General features: G+C 38.3%; 1 long non-coding RNA gene across 3 annotated transcripts in view; it reads left to right on the top strand.

Annotated features, from left to right (window-relative positions):
• LOC139356989 (uncharacterized) overlaps positions 1 to 14,269 on the top strand; it is a 64,282-nt gene that overhangs the window by 39,102 nt on the left and 10,911 nt on the right. For 2 of the 3 annotated variants that reach the window (XR_011609593.1, XR_011609595.1), the window contains exon 2: positions 11,061 to 11,180. This is a non-coding gene — a long non-coding RNA (uncharacterized lncRNA). Of the gene's footprint in view, positions 1 to 11,060; positions 11,181 to 12,165; positions 12,933 to 14,269 lie in introns of those variants that run through there. The other variant, XR_011609594.1, reaches the window with a different exon arrangement.

The raw sequence follows: 14,269 nt of genomic DNA, 5'->3' as shown, positions 1-14,269 counted from the left end.
ACTGAGTTTTACTCCTCACCCATTCTCCCTGACTCTCAGTCCATATGATTAAAACTATACCTCTGTCCCCACTCAAAGGCAAAATATATTCCTTAAGCATAAGCCAGTCGGTCCATCATATTCCCTTAGTCACTGCAATTAGCTCAGTGATAAGTACAAGGCTAAGTCAGTAACTCTGAGTTCCTGGGGAAGCTGACTTGCTCTTGCTCGTTGGTCTTGAACCTAAGAGAATGGAAGGACTGGAGCACGACCACATTGACCCTGATACTGAAAACACACAGAAGGTGGAATTATAAGATGGAAAGGAACCCAATTACTGTTGAATTGTTTAGCTTGAGTCCAGTTATGCTTGAAGCCTGGGCCCTACAATTAGGCTTTTCAGTCACTTGTGCCATGAAATTTCCTTTTCAGATAGTTTTGGTCAGGTTTTCTGCTACTTGTGACCAAAAGTATCCCATTCATCCCCTAGAGTCTTAGCTTGTGTCAGAGGCGAGCTCCTTCTACTCATTAGTGGAGAAAGTATACATTGTTCTACCCTGTTTTTCATAAGTTTATTGCTTTTAAGAACCTCCAAGATTCTTGATAAACAAAAATTTACCATATAAAATACAAGGTGCTTTGTCAGCAACAGTAACATATAGTAAATGACTGCTGCTTCAGAGAGACTTTATAACACCTATCTTACTCAGTAACTTTGGATTTCCCACAGTTCCTGGCTGGTATATTTTTAGCAGTAGCATTGATGATTTTTCATATTCATGTACATTAAAAATATAACTTTTGATCTAATTGTATCCTCCTAAATCTAAATATAGTGCAGAATCAAAGACTTTAAGCTCCAAGGCAAAATTTAGTGAGTTAAATTTAATCTTCCTGCAACATCAAAAAAAAAAAAAAGAAACTGTTATTTCTTCTTGTAGGACTATTAGAGCTAATTCAGCAGCACTGTCTTATATCCTTTTTAAAGAAATCGTTGATTTATTGTATTTGCTCAGAAACATTGTGATTAAAAATGGATCAAATTAAACTCTGCGTCATAATCTTCACTTTTAATCTCATGAATTTCACCTGAAAGAAGTGGCTATATCTTCATTAATTCTACTGAAACTAGATTTTTATGAAATAAATTAATACTATTTCTTTCACAGGAGGTTTTTTCCCATAGGTTTTGTGTAGTACACACATTTATACATTATGCATCTGTGCTCCTGACTTTCATTTACCCTTCACGCTGTCTCCCCAAGATGAAGGAGGTAGAACAAATGTGTCAGAGCTCTGTGAGGGAGGATGAGAGGCTGAGCGTGGAGGTGCGAATGTGGGGGTGTGTGTTTAAGACAGCATCTGTTGGTGTGTGGGAGCAAAGGTTCAAAGAGCAAAGATGTGTGTTAGAATTCAGAGGCTGCTTAAAACTGCTGCTTAAATGGCTTTCTTTTTTAATGTCAATTTTCAACTAAAGCTCTGATTTCTCAGTTTTTAAGAGAGAGAGAGAGTACTATTACAGATATCAAATTAACATGAAGCAGAACTCTAATAGAGTCCATGAAATTTTAGAAAAGGGCTACATAGAGCTTGATGTAAGGTTTCATCTGTCACACTTAAAATGTAACTTGTAACATTTTACATCCATATTATCACTCTTTAATATGTTTATGTTCGAATGATTTATATTTTTCACACATTGGAACTAGAAACTGTCCTTAAAACTATCACATACACATATGCCCCAACATACCCCTATTCTTATGACAAATTTTTTTCATCTGAAGTTTGAAGCTATAATTTTTGGAAAGACTAATTTTATAAACGCAACTGAATTTTTTAAAACTCTGTTTTTGTTTTATGAAAATACAAAATATCGAGGGCATCTGTGTACGAATTAATATTCTTAGGTTCTACTTCCTGCCCTGGCACTAACATGGCACAAAATCCTAGGCATATAATCTCGGTGACTCAAGACTCAGACTTCTCATGTAAACTGAGGTGGTTTTATCAGATAATCTCCAAGATCTTTTCAAGGTCCATGATTCCCTAAAATAGACATGATTTATGAATCATAAATATTACCGTTGTGATTAATAGGAAGAAATATGATGTACTTTTGAAGACTTAATCAATTATTCAACTGTAATTCTAGATAACAGATTTACATTTTTAGTCAGGAATAAAATTGCTTGAAATTACCCATGAATCTTGTTCTTCTTTTCTCTGAATTTGGGACAGCCTTAGAGTACAAAGGATCATAAATAATTATGAAGCAATAAGCTTTGTACAGGAAAGGACTTTGTTTTGTCACTGCTAAATCCCCGGTTCCCAGAGCAATACTGGACATATGGAGGGACTTAAAACTTGGTAAATGAATAAACTAGAAAGTGCCAAGGTATAGGGATTTATAAAACCCAATGGAAAAACAAAGAGTGAAGGCTTTGCCGAAGGGATGATAATTGAGCTGAATCTATAGGGGTGAACTAGAGTTTGCCAAACAGAGAAGGAGGAAACGACATTCAGAGCAGAGCCAAGTATACTGCGGCAGAGACTGCAAGTCATCTCCCAATAGCCATCCTTCTTCCTTCCCTAGGCCCACAATTCCTGGCCCAGGAATGAAGACTATATTTTCTACCTCCTTCGTAGCTAAGTGTAGTCACTCACTGACTAAGTTTCAGCCAATGGGGTTAAAGTAGAAGAGCCAGGTATCCCTTTGATGATGTGTCCTTAATTAGAAGAAGGTGAGATCTTCATATCCTTCTTCCTTTCCACTGGTTGAACTACAAGTATGATGGTGTGTGGTGACTTGATAACATGTCCATTTAGCCAGGCTGAGCCACCTTTTCCAGAATTCTCTTTCCTGTATGTTTCCACTGAGAGAAGCCCACAGGAAGATTCTTGTAGGAGAGGTAGAGGACATCAGCCATTTTGTAGCTCTCACACCTTGTCACTGATCTGCTGACTCACCTCAGTGCTGTGAAGCAGCAACTGCTCCATGTTCTCCTGGATTTTCCTTCAGCTTCTGACTCCTGGGTCATGTGTATTGTGTTTGGCTGTGACAGTGAGCCTTGGCTTCTGCAAGATACTCATGCTACCATGGTTAGAGGCATTAATAACTGGCACAGGTTTCAATCTGTCCTCATGGGGCTATTAGTTCATTTTTGTGCTCCTGTAACAGAATACTACAGACTAAGTAATTTATAATGAACAAAAAGTTATTGGCTCACAATTGGAGGCTGGAAAGTCTAAGATCAGGGGACTGGCATCTTGTGAATACCTTGTTGCTGCATCCTCCCATGGTGTAAGGGCAAAGCAGGGAGGCAAACCCACCCCTGTGATAATTAACCCACTCCTGCAATAACAGCATTATTCTATTCATGAGAGGTTGAGCTTTTATGACCTAAACATCTCTTAAAAGTCCCACTTCACGATACTGTCACAATGGCAACTAAATTTCACCATGAGTTGTGGAGAGAGCAAACATTCAAATCATAGCAGTCTTCAACCTCATGCTTATAGGTTCTTATTTGTTCTTGATCTTTATCATCTCTTTCTGATTCTGCCTGCCTTGTGGACTTAAAACTCCAGCATCAGATGTGAAGACAAGAGACTCATAGATACTGTTTAACTAGCTCCTACAATTAAGGACAATCAACACCCCTCTGCCCCCCACCCTGTGTGTGTGTGTGAGTGTGTGTGTGTGTGTGTGTGTAGTATTTCTTCTTCTCTGATTGAACCCTGTGCTGAAATGGAGTGCTGCCATAACAAATGCCTAAAAATGTAGACTTGATTTTGGAACCAAGCAGTGGGTGGAAGCTAGAAGGATTTTGAGAAGAAATGTTACAGAAAAACCTAGATTTCCATGAATAGACTGTTAGTAGAAATCTGGACTTTGAGGATGCTGTTAGTAAAGACTCAAAAGGAAGTGAGGAACCTTGGAGGAATGGAGATCTTTGTTATGCTGTTGCAAAAATCTTAGCAACAGTATTTTCTGCAGTTAGGCAAAAAGCAGAGAATATGCTTAATGAATTTGATAATCTATCTAAGGAGATTTCCAAGCAACGTGTTGAAGGTGCAACCCAGTTCTGTCTTGCTGCTTATAGTAAGATTTGAAAGAAAAGAGAGAAGTTGAGAGAAAAAATGTTAAGTTGATGATTTTGAAAACTCTCAGCCTCTCTAGGCAGCAAAAGATGATAAAATTAAGACATGATTTTGAACAAAGTTTAAATCCAGAGCACTGCCAGGAGAGAAAATCTAAAGATGAAGCCAAGAGTATAATTGTAAACTCCTTTGTTAGTATCTTCCAAGATAAAAAGTGGTTCTTTGGAATACTATTCAGTCACATAATTGGCCCTTTTAAAGAATTAAGAGTAGGTCTCACAGATCCTTTTGATCAAATACTAAAGCCTCGAAGAAATTTAAGAATTTGTCCCTCAGCAGTCTCTGCAGGAGCACAAGGTAGAGAAGAGATTTTGTAGGTGTGGCTTTTATCTAATGGCATGAACTCCAGAAATTCACAAAAGATCTATGAAGTTTTCAGGAGATTTATTTCTGCTAAGACACTGCCAGTTTGGAATGAAAGAGACAAAAATAGTACAAAAGGATGAGGCCATTGGACCCCTGTATTCTATTGGCAGGGAGCATGCTGAAAGACCACTCAGTTGCAAACACATTCTACCTTTCATGATAATGAGAGATGTCTTTAGAGAATGGTTGCTCTTGGAAGTAGATCCTTTCCTAATTGAGAGATGAGAATGTAGCACTGGAAGATTCTTTGATTATAGCCCTATGTGAGACTTTTAGGCAAAGACATCCAGCTAAGTCATTCCAGGACTCCTGACCTACAGAAACTGTGAGATAATAAATGGATGCTGTCTTAAGTAGTTCAGTTTTTGTTCCACTTCAATAGATAACTAATACATGGTTTGAGCAGCCACCTTTGATCATTAGTTTAAGTAACAAATTGAGGACGGCAGAGTGACAAGACATAAACAATATGGGGACCATGGAGTTACCACACCAGCCCTAGACTGCTTAGTTTTGAACTTTACTTACATGAAAGGGAAACATATTTCTATCCCATTTAAACCATTGTTCTTATTTCTTTAAATGTATGCTTGAATCTGTCAATCATACATTTGGTTGAAGTGAAGCCACCTCAACCTGGAGATTTCTGTTTTCAAAAAACTTTTAAACTACAAATTTAATTGCTTTAATATATATAGGACTATTCATATTGTCTGTTTCATCTTGGGTGAGTTTTGGTAGCTTGGGAGTTTTGAGGAATTGATTCCTTTTCTCACAGTTGTCAAATTTATGTGTATAGAGTTGTTCATAGCATTTCCTTATTATCCTTTTAATGTCTATGGGGTCTATAGTGGTATCCCCTTCTTTCTTCCTGATATTAGTAATTTTTTTAATTTCTCTCTTTTTCTTTTTGTCAATCTGGCTTGAAGTTTATTAATTTCATTGACTTTTCCAAAGAACTAGCTTTTGGTTTCATTGAATTTCTTTTGTTTTTCTATTTTCTATTATATTTCATTGATTTCTGCTGTTATTTTAAATATTGCCTTCTTTATCCTTGCTTTAGGTTATTTTACTCCTTTTTTAGTTTCTTAAGGTAGAACCTTCAGTTACTGATTTGAGACTTTACTTCATTTTAAAATAAACATTGGACGCTATAAATTTCCCTCTAATCATTGCTTTAGTTGTATCCTGCAAATTTTTGGTATGTTATGTTTTCATTTATGATCAGTCTGAAATATTTTCTCATTTTTCTTGAAACTGCCTTGTTGATCCTTGGGTTATTTAGAAGTGTGTTGGTTAGGGCCAGGTGCGATGGCTCATGCCTGTAATCCCAGCACTTTGGGAGGCCGAGGCGGGCAGATCACGTGGTCAGGAGATCAAGACCATCCTGGCTAACACAGTGAAAACCTGTCTCTACTAAAAATACAAAAAATTAGCCAGGCGTGGTGGCACGCACCTGTAGTCCCAGCTACTCAGGAGGTTGAGGAAGGAGAATCGCTTAAACCCAGGAGGTGGAGGTTGCAGTGAGCCGAGATCACGCCACTGCACTCCAGCCTGGGTGACAGAGCAAGACTCTGTACCAAAAAAAAAGGAAAAAAAAAAAGGGTGTTGTTTAATTTCTAAGTGTGTGGATATTTTCCTATTACTGGTTTCATGCTATTATACTCAGAGAACACACTTTGTATGATTTCAATTCTTTTAAATTTGTTGAGGTTTGTTTTGTGACCTAAGCTATAGTCTATCTTGGTGCTGTTTTATATGCCCTTGAAGAGAATGTGTGATCTTCTGTTTTGGCATAGGTGGTTTTCTATAAATGTTAATTTGATCCAGTGGGTTGATGATGTGGTTCAATTCTTCTATATTCAGAGTCAGCAAACTAAAGCTTACCAGTGAAATCTGGCTCATAGCCTGTTTTTGTACTGCCCTTGAGCTAAGAAAAAGTTGTAAAAAATGGAGAATTTGTGACAGAATATACGTGCTTGGGAAGCCTAATGTGTTCACTCTCTGACACTTTATAGAAAAAAACTTCCCAATCATACTGTATATACTTGCTGATTTTCTGTCTATTAGTCCTATAGATAACTGAAAGTGAGGTGTTAATATCTGCAGCTATAATTGTGAATTTGGCCATTTCTCCTTTCAATTCTGTTAGTGTTTGCTTCATGTACAGTCATGCATCACTTAACAACAGGAATATGTTCTGAGAACTGTGTCCTTAAGGCAATTTTGTCATCATATGAACATCTTAGAGTGTGCTTACACAAACCTAGATGGTATAGCCTACTACACACCTAGGCTTTATGGTCTAGCCTATTGCTCCTAGGCTACAAACATGTACAGTATGTTACTATACTGAATACTGTAGGCAATTGTAACAAAAAGGTAAGTGTTTGTATATCTAAACAAATCTAAACATAGAAAAGGTACATTCAAATATGGTATTATAGGCTGGGCACAGTGGCTCCCGCCTGTAATCACAGCACTTTGGGAGGCCAAGGGGGGCAGATCACCTGAGGTTGCGAGTTCAAGACCAGCCTGATCAACATGGAGAAACCCTATCTCTACTAAAAATACAAAATTAGCTGGGCGTGGTGGCACATGCCTGTAATCCCAGTTACTTAGGAGGCTGAGGCAGGAGAATCGCTTGAACCCAGGACACGGAGGTTGTGGTGAGCCAAGGTTGCGCCACTGCACTCTAGCCTGGGCAACAAGAGTGAAACCCCGTCTCAAAAAACAAAATAAATAAAAATAAATAAATAAATAAGGTTTTATAATCTTATGGGACCACTCCTTTATATGGGGTTGGTTGCTGATGGAGACGTTGTTATGCAGTACATGACTGTACTTTGACCCTCGGTTGTTAGGTAAATACACATTTAGGATTGTTATGACTTCTTGGTGAATTGACCCAATTCTCATTATGACATGTCATTCTTTAGCCTACTAATTTTCTTTGCACTGAAGTCGATTTTGGTGTTAATACAGCCATTCCAGCTCCATTTTGATTTATGTTTTTGTGGCATAGTTTTTCCATCCTTTTGGGCTTTAACTGACTTATATTTCAATTGAGTATATCATAGATAGCATATAGTTAGGTTATGTTTTTGTTTTGTTTTTAATCTATTTTTATGATCTCTTCTTTTAATTGACATCCTATTAATAGTTTTTCTCCATTTGTCTATGTTAAATGGGCTGGTCCATTTTATAATAATTCTATTGCTAGATATGTCACCTAAAACTCAGTGTTCACCATCCTCCTTCTGTGTTTTTTTCATGTGTCATTGTCTGTATGGGACCAGCCCACAAAGTTGCTTTTGCAATGATTCTTATCTCCATGTTTGCAGGCATTGAAAGATATTTAGTATTCATTTAATGCATGCACCTTTATACATATTTTCTGCTTCAATTTCCCATTAACAGACATGACATTATTTTGATAGTATAGTATTAGATGATGTCTTCAAAAATACCCAGTACTAATGGTTACTTAAAAAATAACTTACTATGAAAATCAAAATCTGACAAACCAAACCCACTTTATTTATTTTAACTTAATTTATTAAAAACGGATTTAACAGTAGTTGGTATAACAATTAAATGAAAACATTTGTCCAATATAGAACATTTTATATGCAAATGGTATTCACTGAAGTCCCAAACCACTCTGCCCTGACTCCCATCCTGAATTTCCTTAATGAGTTCAGGGAGGGTCTGAACTGGGAGTCAAGAAACTTGGATTCCAGGTCTAGAGACAGATCAGCACTGTAACTCAGGGTGAATTTCCCTCCTTCTCTCATCCCCAGTTTTCCTACCTGTAAATAATGATCATCAGTGCTCATCAGCCCCAGCCTGGGATCCATCACTTGACTTTGCAATATAGTTTAAAGTGTAATTCCAGAATAAAAAATTATAATGCTGCCTTTTGTAATCTGCTTCATAAACATACCCATATACAGTCATGCCCTGCATAATGACGTTTCAGTTACTGACAGATCACGTATATGACGGTGGTCCCATAAGATTATGATGAAGCCGCCCTATTCCGTGTATCATTTTTTATACTGTATTTTTACTGTACCTTTTCTATATTTAGATATGTTTAGATATGCAAATATTTATCATTGTGTTACAATTGCCTACAGTATTCACTACAGTAACATGCTGTACAGGTTTGTAGGGTAGGAGCACTAGCCCATACCGGATAGCCTAGATGTATAATAGACTATTTCATCTAGGTTTGTGTAAGTGCACTCTGATGTTTGCACAACAACAAAATTGCCTGAAGATGCAGTTCTGAGACCATATTCCCACTGTTAACCAATACCTGACTGTATTAACATTTTGGTGGCTAAAAAGCCAAGCCATTTGTTTTATTGATGTTTTTCAATTCAGTGAATTGGATAATGTCAGTCCTCAGACTTTACAGTTCTCCATGAGACCTATATAATTATTTTCCAGTTGGAAGGGGTGAAACTGAAACCTATAAACACATTTATATTCCTTTAATTGGCACTTAGGGTTTTCTTACCTCTGGACTCTCTCAGTGATGCCTTTGAGTTATAACATTGTATGGCTCTATCCCCAACTTTGAGTTGAGACTGGGTCATCTTTCCTTATGGTCTCATGCTTCAGGAGATATTTCTTGTCCCACCTAAATAGTCCCTTTATGCTTAAGTACCTTTCTGTACCTCTTCAGTTTGCTCAAGGTATCAGAATGCACCTGGGCAATCTGGCTCACATAATGGCTGGGTCACATTATCATAGCTGAACTAACCCAGCAATGGACCTAAGCCAATAGTCAATTTCAAGGATGAATAGGTCCACTGGCAATTAGGAGACCCCCTCACTCCTCTTCCTTTCACTACCCAGCACACTTAAGTACATATGCTTTAGAAAACGCCAAAAAAAAAAAAAAAAAAACCCTTAACTCGTCAGTCCATCATGCAAATTACCAAGTTACCATTGGCCTTTGGTGATTTGTAATGCCTTTAAAGAAGACTTTTGTCATATAGGTATATAATAAAAACTGTTGGCTTTCTGGGGTAATCACTTTGTGATTCTCCCCACGTATACACATTAAATAAATTTGTATGCCTTTTCTTTGATTAAAAAAAGTATTGGCTTTCTGAAGTGGTTTCAGATAGAGGATTAGGACTTACATAAATACAGAGGAGTTACATCATATGCGCACTAAATTTAGCTACACATGAGAGAATAAAAGAGAGAGAGAAAGAACAATTTGCACAGTGAGAACAATTCCTCTCTCCACCCTTCTCCATATGCTTATGCACTGGAGTGACCATGATGTAAGAAATGATTTGAGCTATGCTTCAGAGTGTTTCTGTTTTCACAAGTTGTTTTAGTGTGGGCAAAGTTCAAGTGTAAGCTAAACTAAGTGTGATCCTAGTACTTAAAGATACATCTTTCTTGTTTAATATGGCTCCAATACACAACTTATTGAGGTCCCCAGTTGGCAATGATCAATGATCCATTCCAAACCTGGATGATAAACAGACTGTAGACTATACGTTATGGCTATTTTAGGGGATTTTAAAGATAATTCAGACTATCATGCAAGTTTTCACTTAATCTATTCCTATTAGAAATTACTCCCAATATATGGGCAAAAGACACAGATAACATTTACAACACAAACAATGATCCAAATGAAAGCATAATTTGGTGTCTAATTTAGGCAGGAAAATGCCATTTCACATTTCTAAATATGCTTAATTTGTTTTTAAGGTTAGATTTTTTTCATGTCTGTTTTCCACGGCTCCTTGAATCATATTTGATCTGTTCCCTAGAGAATGATTTCTTTCTTCTCCATTAATGTATCTTGAGATTGTCATTCTTTCCAGTTAGTCCAAAACCTCACTTTAACAGGTAGTATATAAGACCTTTGAAGGTGTGATCTGCACCTGATTCATTTTGTGTGCTCAAAACAGAACCCGACAAGGTATCAGTTACACAACATGTGTTTGTTCATTGTTTGGTATGAGAATGGTGGCAATGGCTGTCAATATGAACCTGACACAATCTCATCAAAACAGCTATCTCATGAATAAGGAATCACCATATTGTTATCTTAGACATTGTGTCAGTGAGGAATTATGTTTGACTGCAAATAATAGGAACCTAAAACAAAGACTTAAGCAAATTAGGAGTTTTTCTGACACATAAAATCTGGAGGAAGGTAGTTCAGGCTGGCTGATTTAAGATGTTGCCTGAGAACCACAGCCCTTCTACTTTTCACCCAGCTTTCACACCATCCTTACAATGAGACCCTCATTTTTACACCTTGAGATGATTCCCAAAGCTCTAGCCATCCAGTTTGCACATATTTCAGGAAAAGGAGGACCTGAAAATTTCACCTACCAGCTATACACCAAAATGTTGATAGTGATTGTCTTTAGGAGGTAGGATAATAGGAAATTTAAATTTGTTTTCTTTCTGGGCTGCTCTGTATTTTCCAGTCTTCAAATGATAAATATCGCTTTTGTTTTTGAGTAACCAAATGCCTTGAATTTTTTTTTTTTTTTTTGCAATAGAGTTTCGCTCTGTCACCCAGTCTGGAGCGCAGTACTGCGATCTCGGCTCATTGCAACCTTCCCGTCTCCTGGGTTCAAGCGATTCTCCTGCCCTAGCTTCCTGAGTAGTTGAGACTATAGGTATGTACCACCACGCCTGACTAATTTTTGTATTTTTTTTTTAGTACAGACGGGGCTTCACCACGTTGTTGGCCAGAGTGGTCTCAAACTCTTAAGCTCAGGTGATCCACCCACCTCGGCCTCCCAAAGTGTTGAGATTACAGGTGTGAGCCACCATGCCCAGCCTAAATGCCTTGAATTTTATTTAAAAATTGTTAGTTCTGTTTCAATAAGGGAGCATTCTAAGATAAAACCTAGCTATCTTTTTTGTAGCAAACCAACATGAAGTGCCTGAGTATTTTTTTCCTAAGACTGCATTTGTTTGGTTATTTGTCAGCAATCTATTGTAAGGCATTTTTATTTATGAATTGTCAAACAGGGTTGTAAGTCTATAAATAAAATAGAAGAAAGAGTCACGTTATGATAGTCACTACTGGTTGCTCTCCTGACTCTCAAACTTGGCGTTCTTCAAGTGATCTCAAAATTTGTACAATTAATGAGCTACTGGTATACTGTGAGCGGGTATCAAATGCTTTATGAATTTAATTCTGCCCATTGAAGAAAATTGAGCGTATCATTATCCATTGCTGAATAACAAATTAGCCTAAAACTTGGCAGCTTAAAACAGCAAGCTTTATCTCACAACTACTGTGTCGGGAACCTGGATACAGCTTTGCTACGATTCTTGGACTAGGGTTTCCTACAAGGTTGTAATCAAGGTGTCAACTGGGCTGCAGTCATTCCAGGTTCCACTGGAGAAGGATTTAGTTCTTCCCAAACTTTTGGCCTAAGGATTGCAATTCTTCTCTGGCTGTTGGCTGGAAACCTTTCTCAGTGTCTTACCATGAAGGTCTCACCATAGAGTAATTCAAAACATGACAACTGGCTTTGGTCAGTGAGCCAGTGAGAGACCAAGAAAGGTTAAGCAAGTTGGAAGCTAGAGTCCTTTTGTTGCCTAATCTTGGCTGTGACTTCCCATCACTGTGTGCCATATTCTATTCATTAGAACCAGACCAGTAAGATCAACTGACATGCAGGAGCACGGATACCAGAAGATGAGGATCACTGGGAGTCACCTTAGAGCTGCTGACTACGCTGATCAAAGGAGAGTTTTTCAGCATTCTTACTCAAAGCCGCAATACAAAGTTCTGCTAGAGAGATATAGAAATCTGTTCAGAATTTCTGTCAAGGCACATCTCTGTATCATGAGAATGAATACGAGCTTTTACAAATCAGTGAAAGGAGGTTTTGGGGGGAATTTTTTGTTTGTTTCTTGTTTGCTTCTTTGCCTCAAACTACAGCCTCAAACTCATGGGCCCAAGTGATCTTCCTGCCTCAGCCTCCTGAGTAGCTAGAACTATAAGCACACATCAACATCACCACACCTGGCTTTTTTTTTTTCTTTTTTCTTTTTAGAAATAGGCTCTTGCTAGTTGCTCAGGTTGGTTTTGAACTCCTGGCCTCAAGTGATTCTCCTGCTCCAGCCTCCCAAAGTGCTAGGATTACAGGCATGGGCCAGTGTGCCTGGCCTGTGAAAAGAGTTTTAAGCAGAACTAGACTCAAATAAACTTTTGAAACCCACGGTAGGCAAAATTATATAGTTCTTGCTGGTTTTGAGGGTAGAGCTCCCCAAATTTATAAAGTAATTTATAAAGAAAAGAGGTTTCATTGGCTCACAGTTCCTCTGGCTATACAGGAAGCGTGGCTTGTGAGGCCTCAGGAAACTTACAATCATGGCCAAAGGCAAATGGGAAGCAGACATGTCTTTATATGGTCAGAGCAGGAGGAAGAGAGACAGGGGGGATGTGCTACATACTTTTTTTTTTTTTTTTTTTTTTTTTTTGAGACGGAGTCTCGCTGTGTCGCCCAGGCTGGAGTGCGGTGGCGCGATCTCGGCTCCGCCTCCCGGGTTCACGCCATTCTCCCGCCTCAGCCTCCGAGTAGCTGGGACTACAGGCGCCCGCCACCTCACCCGGCTAGTTTTTTTGTATTTTTAGTAGAGACGGGGTTTCACCATGTTAGCCAGGATGGTCTCGATTTCCTGACCTCGTGATCCACCCGCCTCAGCCTCCCAAAGTGCTGGGATTACAGGCTTGAGCCACCGTGCCCGGCCGTGCTACCTACTTTTAAACAACCAGATCTTGTGATAACTCACTCACTATTTGTGTGCCATAAATGGATGTTATTGTATTGTGGGGTACGGATGCCTTAGTGGAATGAGGTGCGATAATGTGCCACAAGATACTTGCAGATGGCAAGCAGAGCAAGATCCTTTACCCCTAATCTGCCATGCTGCAAGGATTGCAGTCAAGAAGGTGCTTTACTACCTGGCACTTCCGTCAGCAGGCCACTTAGAGCATGCCAACAGGGACTCAACATGAAGAGGGAGTCTGTGTTCTGCTGGGGGAGTTTGTGCTCTGGGTTCCCAAAGGGTAGAGAGAGTGGGACTGGGGAGCCTAAGCGAGGACGGCTGACTGTTGTAGCTTCTGACCCAGCATTAGCCCTTAACCTCTACTTTCACATTTATTCAATCTGTCCATCTATTTGCAGCCAATGGGTCCTTTTAGGAATACCTAAGCTAACTGCAGGGTAACTATGCCGACAATGTGTATATGATACAAGCACAGTAACTGGATTTGAAAATTTTCACGGAATTTAAAAATCGTTCATATTAACCACAAGAAATGTGAACATTATGTTTGTCAAAGAAGAAAAGAAGGGCTGTTCATCTTTAAATACAATTTAAATGGCAATAATTTTTAAAGTGTTATTTTTTAAAGATTTTACTTTTTCTACCACCACTTGTAAACCATCTCTCACCCATAGTGACTATCAAGAATTTGAGGAACTCTTCATTGAAGAACATATAAGAATGACACATAGCCATTTCAAGTACAAATCACAACATAAAAAGTTAGATTTATGGGAGCAAGCTGAAATTTATTATTAAAATTTCAAAATATTTTATTTAGAAATTTCAGACAAATTTTATATCAAATGTCTTCCTCTCTGTATTATATTCATTGATTACAGTTATAAATAAAATGCAGTTTATGGTGCTGTAGTTTAAATGATGGCGTCCCCTCCAAATTCATGTTGAAACTTAATCC

Source organism: Macaca nemestrina, chromosome 11 (assembly GCF_043159975.1).
Source record: "Macaca nemestrina isolate mMacNem1 chromosome 11, mMacNem.hap1, whole genome shotgun sequence".
Lineage (NCBI taxonomy): Eukaryota > Metazoa > Chordata > Mammalia > Primates > Cercopithecidae > Macaca > Macaca nemestrina.
Note: the sequence above shows the minus strand (reverse complement) of the source record. Positions and strands in the feature narration are given on the sequence as shown.